This window comes from Sorex araneus, chromosome 6, assembly GCF_027595985.1.
Source record: "Sorex araneus isolate mSorAra2 chromosome 6, mSorAra2.pri, whole genome shotgun sequence".
NCBI lineage: Eukaryota > Metazoa > Chordata > Mammalia > Eulipotyphla > Soricidae > Sorex > Sorex araneus.
Genome location: NC_073307.1, coordinates 94394646 through 94401594, shown reverse-complemented (window position 1 = coordinate 94401594; position 6949 = coordinate 94394646). Strand labels below are relative to the sequence as shown.

General features: G+C 72.3%; 1 protein-coding gene across 2 annotated transcripts in view; it reads left to right on the top strand.

Annotated features, from left to right (window-relative positions):
- Nucleotides 1-658: 658 nt before the first annotated feature.
- ELFN2 (extracellular leucine rich repeat and fibronectin type III domain containing 2) overlaps nt 659-6949 on the top strand; it is a 39720-nt gene continuing 33429 nt past the window's right edge. For both annotated transcript variants that reach the window (XM_055141132.1, XM_055141134.1), the window contains exon 1: nt 659-895. The gene's annotated coding sequence lies outside the window, so the exon portion shown is untranslated. The remainder of the gene's footprint in view (nt 896-6949) is intronic.

The following is a 6949-nucleotide window of genomic DNA, read 5'->3' as shown; positions in this document are numbered from 1 at the left end:
CCGAGAGGAAGCGGCTGCTTCTCCGGGCGCCAGCGGGCGGGCGCCCCCGGCCCCGGCTGCCCCCTGCCTCTCCGTAGTGCAGGAACGAGGGGACACGGAGTTTCCTCAAGGGTTCCACCCTGGGCAGTGGCATGTTCCCCAGGGGGTGGGGAAGGGTCCCGAGCGGCGGCCCGCACCCCTGGAGGCTGTCTCCGCCACGGGATTCGCCCGGTGACCTTGGGCGTCCCTCTTCGCGCCTGGCCTCAGTTGTCCCACCTGTAAAGTGGGAGCGCAGCGGCCACACTCCACCGGCATCTGCGCCCCGGAGCGGCTGGGGTGGGTGCGGGGGCGCCCGGGCCGGCGGCGGGTCCTGAGGTGGGGCGGGGGGTGCGCGGGGGAGGCGGAGTCCGGGGGGCGCGGGCGCGCCCGGGCGGGCGCTGGGGGGCGCTGCGCGGCCCGGCCGGCCCCGCGGGCTGCAAGTTTGCCTCCAGCTGTTGCATGCGCCCGCGGGGCGGGCGGCGGGGCCGCGGCGGGCCGGGCGGGGGGCGCGGGCGCGCGGGCGGGGGCCGGGGCGCTGCCGCAGCTGCAGGCGGGGGCGGCGCGCGCCGGCCGCGGGCGTGTCTGTGCGTGCGCGTGTGGCCGGGCGCGGGCGGGCGCGGGCGGGATTCGCTGCGCCAAAGGCCTGCGCGGGCGGCGGGACGGACGCGCGGACGGACGCGCGGACGGGCGGGCGGGCGCGGCGCGGGCCCCTCCCGGGCGGCGCGGCGGGGGCGGCGGTGTCTGCGCGCACACGCGGCCCCAGACACACGCGCACACACGCACACACGCGCGCACAGGCCACGCCACGGACTCGCCGCGCTCCGAGCCGCTCGCACCCGGCGCAGGCCCCGCAGCCCGCGCGCCCGGCCGGGCGCAGGTAAGCGGCTTCCCGGGATGGGACGCGGGCGGGGGGGCGCCGAGCCGCCGGGCGCCCCCTCCTCGCCGCGCCGGCGGGGGTGGGGCCGGAGGGGGCCGCGGCGGGAGGGGGTGCGCCGGGGAAGCCGGACCCCGCGCCTCCTGCGCCCGGGGATCCCCGCGAGACCCCCCGGGGACCCCCGCGGCGAGGGGCTGGTGGGCGGGGGCGGGGAGCAGGGCGCGGGGGCGGCCGGGATCGGCGCGCCGTTCGGGGGGCTGCAGAGGCGTGGTGGCCGGCAGGCCGGCGGTGGCACCCGCGCCGGCCGCCCCCGTCTGGTGACACTGGTGACATGGGCCACCGGCCTCCCGGCTCCCCGGAGCGCCGGTGGTCAGGAATTCATCTCGCTGGTGAGGGGGTGTGATGGGCCCGGGGGCGCTGGGGGGGGCGCGGGGCGGGGCTGGACCCTTCCCCACGGAGGGCAGTCGGGACTGGGGAGCGGGCGGGGGGCCGGGGTCCGGCCACGGCTCTGCCCGGCTCCGAGGCGCCGGCGCGGGCTGCGGGCCGGGCGGACTGCAGCTCTGGCAAGGCCGAGCGCCGGCCGCCGTGCGCGCGTGTGCGTGTGTGTGCACGGCTGCGTGTGTGGGCTCCCGCGGACAGGGGGCTGGGGTGGGCGTGTTGGCCGGGGGATGGTGTGTGCACGTGGGGCAGGGTGCGTGTTCAGGGCTGTGCCAGCATGGACGGGGCTCTGTGTGCGCACGCACACATACACACACACACACACTCACACTCACACTCACTTTCACATGCGCATGGGGCTCCCTCGGACTGGGGCCCTGGGGGCTGGCCCGGATGTGTGAGGGCGCCGCGGGTCCAGGACAGGCTGGTCCAGGCTGCCTGTGTCAGGACCTCAGAGGAGGAGGAGGAGCAGGAGGAGGGGGAGGATCGGGAGGACGAGGAGGACTGGAAAGGGGGAGGGGAGGAGGGAGAGCAGAGCAGGAGCCAGGGCTTGACCCGGCTCCTCCCAGCGCCGGGGGTGCTCCAGGGCACTTTCACTGCACCCCCTTTTGGCCCCCCTCCCGCCGCGCACGCGTCTGGGGGCTGTGGCCCGGCCCGGTGCTGGGACACAGGTGCCGGCCCCTGCGCGTGTGCGTGTGGCGTCCCGGCTGCGGCGGCGGCTGTCACTCGGCCAGGCTGGCGGCCCGTGGGGGAGGCGGGTGCCTGGGGGCCCACAGCACCTGGAGGGCGGCGGAGGGCGCTGCAGCCGCAGGGCGCCCGGCCCCGCCGCGTGGGGAGACACCTGTCCCCTGGCCCGGGGCACCTGTGGGACGTGTCGTGTCCCGGCAGGCCTGGGGACCCGCATGGGTGGGTGACCGTGTGGCCCAGGAGCTGGTCACCCACGCACGCGCCGCCCGCACCCTGGCCACCCGTGCCGCCCAAGCACGGGAGGGCCCCAGGGCAGGACTAGAGGGAGGGGAGAAGTTGGGGGGCACGGGAGAGAGGGGTGTGTGCGTGACGTCAGCGAGCACGGTGGGCGTGACGTCAGCCCCAGGTGGCCAGTGACGTCATTGGGCAGCGGGAGGGTGTGGGAGGTGTCGCTGTGTGAGTGACAGGGTGTGTGTGTGAGTGTGTGACTGTGAGTGTGAGCATGTGTGTGTGCGAGCGTGAGCATGTGTGTGTGTGACTGCGTCTGTGTATGCATGTGAGTGTGAGTGAGCGTGTGAGTGTACATGTATGTGAGTATGTGTCTGTGTGTGCGTGTGAGTGTGTGTGTCGCTGTGTGTGGAGGGGCAGAGGGGGAGGGGTGGAATCGGCCATTTCTGGGTGTGAGGGATGATGGGTCGGGGACCCCCGCCGTAGGGCCTCACCCCGGGGTGCCTCGTTTCTCTCACTCGGTGCCCCCAGTGCTCTGCCCGCGTGTCTGGGGGCACATGGGGCCGTGGCGGGGAGCGCAGAATAGGTCCCAGGGCACTCTCGGGCTTGGCTTCTTCACCTCTGCTGGCACGTCCCGCGCCCCTGGCCCTCCACTGCCCGGGGCTGGCTGGTGAGCCGGCGGGGGCCAGGCGGTGACCCCCCCAGAGCTGCTGTTTTCTCAGACTTTGCCAAAAATCGACTTTGCCCACTGTGGGGCACCAGCTGCTGCCATGGGGATGCTTGACAGGTGGGGAAACTGAAGCAGGGCCACTGAGGCAGGGCCAGAGTTCTGCCGGCAGCCCCAGGTGAGGGTTCACGGGCGCCAGGAGACTGTTCCTGGCTCTCGCCTGTGAGGGACCCCCACGAGCCCAGACGCCCCGTGGGCCCAGGGATTCCCGTGTCCCCCCCTCTGCGGGGGTTCAGCAGCGAGTGCAGTGGGCTGGGGGCTCTTGGCTCTAGACTGCGCGTGGCCGCTCCCCCCCCCCCAGTAGCACCGAGGCGCCCCTGGCGGCCGGTCTCCTGGCTGCTGTGTCCTGGCCCTGGGAGGGGAGGGGAGCACCGTCCCGGGAGGGGTGGGGAGCATTGTCCCCCGTGTGTCCCCCCGTGCAGGCTCCCGAGAGTGCAGGGGAGCGGGAGGGGCCCGGCCCTGCCCCCGCTGTCCGGCCAGGCCGGGCGAGATGGACTGTCCCAGGGTCCAGCTGCCCCTGGGCCCCGGGAGCTGGGGGCGGAATAAGAGCCCCCCCCCGCCCCGGAGACGCCGCCTGACAAACCCCCGGGCTGTGGGAGGGAGGACACAGGTCACCACAGTGGCGGCTCGCGGCCCGGGGCTGAGCACGGGACCGGCTGCGGCTCTGCCCGCCTCCACATGGTCCCTGAGCACCACCGGGAGAGCCACGAGCACACGGGGCCGGACAGCCGCCAGCACCGCCCGTCACTGCGGGGTGCCGAGTGGGGGCTCCCTAGCCGGGACCCTTGAATGCCACAAAGACGCTGCCCGTCTTTCCTGCTTTCCCTTTGCGGGCCACACCTGGTGGTGTCGGGGTCTGCTCCTGGTTCTGTGCTCGGGGATCGCTCTTGGTGGTGTGAAGGCTGCGGGGAGCTGAGGAGGGAACCCAGGTCAGCTACATGCAAGGCCAGTGCCCTCCCCGCTGTAGGGCTGCTCTGGTCCCTTCTGGCCGTCTTTTCCCTCATGTCTGCCTAAGGAACAGAGAGGGTGCTGAGAAGCTCAGGGTCACACAGCATCAGGACAGGGGAGTCGCCCAGCTGACATTGCGACAGCACCACCCATGGCTTAACTCCTTGGCCGGTGCTTGCTTCTTCATGTTGGGGTCCCTCCCGAGTCCCAGTGTTCCCCCCGCGCCCCCTGACCCCCCCACTGTGTGTCCCTCTGTGTCAGTCAGCTGGTGGGCAGCCTGGGTGAGGGGAGACGCCGTTCCTGGTTGGGACACCCGAGGCCGGGGCGGCAGAGGCTCAAGCCGGGCCCTCCAACCTGCTCCCCCACTTTGCTTGTGGGAAAGCGGGGCCCAGGGCTCCGCGTCCGGCACAGCCCCTGTTTCTTGGGCAGGGGGGGCCGGGACCCCCCAGGGGGCGGAGGCTCTCACAGGTCGGGGGAGAATGTCCCGTGCCTCCCCCTTTCCCACCAAGTCCTCGGCCTGAGTGTGCATGTGGGAATGGGAGATTGTGCATTTGTGTATGTGTGTGCATGTGTTTGAGTGTGCATGTGTTTGAGTGTGCATGTGTGAGTGTGCACACATGTGTTTGTGAGTGTATGTGTGTGAGTGTGCACGTGTGTTTGTGCATGTGTGTGTGTATTTGCATGTGAGTGTGAGTGGTGTGTGCATGTGTGAGAGTGTGTGTGTGAGTGTAAGTGTGTGCATGTGTGTAAGCGTATATGTGTGCATGTCTGTGAGAGTGTACTTGTCTGTGTTTGTGTGCATGTGTATGAGTGTGAGTGTGTGTGAGATTATGTATGTGTGCATGTGTGTGCGTGTGTGTTTCCTTCACTCCTTTTCCAGCCTCCGTTTCACCGCAAACACACAGAAACCTTGTTCCGGGGCCGGCTGCAGGCAGGGAGTGTGGAAGGGCCCGGGCCGTGTGCAGAGGCGGGAGTGGACAGGCTGTGCTGGGAGGGTCTCCATGGCAGGAGCCATTTCAAGGGCTGCAGGCCAGGCCTGCCTCAGTTTCCCTCTTTTGTGCCCCCGTCTCTGTCTCTGTCTCCCCCCTACGGTCCCCCTGAGGGCCCAGGGGACAGGGGCCACGGAGTCGGCTGCCTGTTCCTCGCCCGAGCCCACCCCACGCCGGCGGGCCCTGGAGACCCTCAAAAATACTTGTTCAGAATTTTCCCTCTGGGGCCGCCCCGAGTGCTGAGTGCTGCTCGGGGTCCCGTGCAGAGCCGGAGGGCCGGCCCGGGGCCCACACGCGAGCCTGGGGAGCTGCCCCCCACCCCAGCCCAGCGACCTTCTGGCCCTACCCGCTGCTGTGCACAAGCCCTGGAGAAGCGCGTTTTGTCCGGGGTGGTGCTGGGGCCCTGGGCTGGGGCTCAGACTCTGCTCCGGGGAGAGACAGGCAGGCCACCCGCGGGGGCCAGCAGGCCGGCACACAGTAGGGCCGTCCACCTGCGGGGGCCAGCAGGCTGGCACACAGTAGGGCCATCCACCTGCGGGGGCCAGCAGGCTGGCACACAGTAGGGCCGTCCACCCGCGGGGGCCCGGCAGGCCGCACACAGTAGGGCCATCCACCCGCGGGGGCCAGCAGGCCGGCACACAGTAGGGCCGTTCACTCGTAGGAGCCCAGCAGGCCGGCACATAGTAGGGCCGTCCACCCGCAGGGGCCAGCAGGCCTGCACACAGTAGAGTCGTCCACCCGCAGGGGCCAGCAGGCCTGCACACAGTAGGGCCGTCCACCTGCAGGAGCCCAGCAGGCCGGCACACAGTAGGGCCGTCCACCCGCGGGGACCAGCAGGCCGGCACACAGTAGGGCCGTCCACCTGCAGGGGCCAGCAGGCTGGGACACAGTAGGGCCGTCCACCCGCGGGGGCCCGGCAGGCTGGCACACAGTAGGGCCGTCCACCCATGGGGGCCAGCAGGCCGGCGCACAGTAGGGCTGGGAGGGCGCCCACTGCGGGCCAGGTGCGGAGGCTGCAGCCAGCAGGCCACCGGGAAGGCCGGACTCCACGGCTGCCCACCCGCTGTGCGTCCAGCACTCCGTCCCGGCCAGGAGGCTCCGCGGCTGGGGCCGGCAGGGGGAGCTGCCCGCGCTGCCCCGCGGGCGGCCTGGAAGCTGGGGCGGACTTGGACCCGGGGCTGGAGCCCCTTCCCCTCCGCCTGCCCGTCCCTCTCTCCCGGCCGAGCCGCACCCCAGGGCCTTTCCGAGCGCTCGAGAGCCCGCGCGGGGCCCCGCCGGCCCCACCTTCCAGAGGGTCCGGAAGCCCCGCGAGGGCAGGCGCTCTCCGAGGGCCCCCGCGGTCCGGGGCGCGGGGCGCGGGTCCGGGAGCCGCGGGGCCGCCGGGAAGGCGTCCGGGAGGAGGCGCCGGCCCGCGGGTGCGCACCGGGCGCCGCGCTGGCCTATGCCTGCGAGGCCGGACGCCGACCCCGACCCCGTGCTCATGACCCACACGGGGGTGCGGGGGGGGGGGGCGGGGACGGGCGCGCGCAGCTGGGGGGTGGCTGCAGTGACCCCCCAGGCCCGGCGTGTGGGGCCTGTGCTGCGCGGGGCCGGGTCCCGGCATCTCGAGTGTCCGCGGGGGCTGCCGTGTGCCCCCCTGCGCGGCGGGGCGGGGGTCCCTGCCAGGGCCTGGCGCCCCCGTGGCTGGTGATCGGGTGGGTGCCAGGGCTGGGCTGGTGGCGGCCAGCGCGGGGCCAGCTCCCGGGGCTGCACGTGTCCGGGAGCCGCAGGGGTGGGGGGCTGGGGTGTCACCCTGCAGGGCCTGGACTGGCTGTCTGGGGAGCGAACAGGAGGGGGGTGGGGGGAGGGGGGCGTGGCCGGAGGGGCCTCCCGGAGGTCTGCTTGGCGGGTCACCTGGGCACAAGGACGTTGGTCTCCGGGCCTGGGGTGGACCAGGGCAGGGCTGTGGGGTGTGACTGTGTGTGTGTGAGACTGTGTCTGTGACTGTGTGTGTGTGACTGTGTCTGTGACTCTGTGTGACTGTGTCTGTGACTGTGTGTG